General features: G+C 33.3%; 1 long non-coding RNA gene across 1 annotated transcript; it reads right to left on the bottom strand.

Moving 5' to 3' along the window:
* Nucleotides 1–262: 262 nt before the first annotated feature.
* LOC116217608 lies at nt 263–1,033 on the bottom strand. Its single transcript, XR_004162310.1, has 2 exons — nt 930–1,033; nt 263–372 (listed from the first exon to the last, which is right to left on the bottom strand). It is a non-coding gene; the product is annotated as an uncharacterized LOC116217608 (long non-coding RNA).
* Between the last annotated feature and the right edge of the window lie 8 nt (nt 1,034–1,041).

Here is a 1,041-nt window from a genome sequence, read left to right as displayed (position 1 = left end):
CATAAGGGTACAGCTCAGACTGAAACTAAGGGCTCAGAGTCTGTTGGGTGATTTTTTCCAGAATGACAGAAAGCAGTGCAGCACTTTGTTTGAGACGACTTGAACAGACTTCAGTAACTGAGAAGCTACAGCTTTACACATTATTTTGACAGGGTCTTTAAGCTTTACTTATTATAGCTGCCTTTGTATCTTTGTATATATTTGGAGCACTATTTTCTATGAAATACTTGAATATATACTCACTGAATACTCATTACTCACCCCTATAAACATTTTAATGGCCTTTGAGCAGGTGACTCCTGTAGTTCCACAAGGGACATTCTCTGTGATGATACTGAATGAGCCACCAGAATTTTTGTCACCACAATAATCCTGTGGATAAATGAACAAATGAGCATAAAAAAATTGAGTAGAATATTTCAACTCTATTTCAATTTAATAATAATAATTACAAACACAGGAATATCCACAGTGTATAAATTTTTACTACCTAAATACATATGTTTTTACAGATGCACGAACAGATATACATACATCTCTGCATGTATTTAGTATGCAAAGTCTCATGTATAACAAAATCTGGGAAACAAGCAGTACAACAAATCAAATGAGGAACGTATCTTTTTTGTTTTTTAAACAATTTTTGTTTTGTAAACTCAGACTTTTTACTTATTTCAGATTATGATGATAAACTGTTAACTCTCACTATAAACTAGTCCTTTTACATGCAATTTATGAATACTGTAAAAGAAGAAAAGAGTCACAACTCAACTATGCTAAATATACAGAATTTATCTTGGCATAATCTGCAATCATCTCAGGAACAGTGATAACAGTCAATAAAGAATAACAAAATCAGAAAGGAAAATAGATCCTGAAGGCAATTGAAAAGCACTCTAAGATTCCAGTTCAGTTCTGATGAGCACTACCTGAGTAGCCACATATTCACAACTTCCATCAAAGTCATAGAATTTTCCATCAAAGGTGATATAATGGCCACTTCCATATATCATGCAAGTCCCATAGCACACATTTTCAGTG

The sequence above is a fragment of the Meleagris gallopavo genome, unplaced genomic scaffold (assembly GCF_000146605.3).
Source record: "Meleagris gallopavo isolate NT-WF06-2002-E0010 breed Aviagen turkey brand Nicholas breeding stock unplaced genomic scaffold, Turkey_5.1 ChrUn_random_7180001836537, whole genome shotgun sequence".
In the NCBI taxonomy this organism is placed as follows: Eukaryota; Metazoa; Chordata; class Aves; order Galliformes; family Phasianidae; genus Meleagris; species Meleagris gallopavo.
This window is presented reverse-complemented; position numbering and strand designations above follow the sequence as displayed.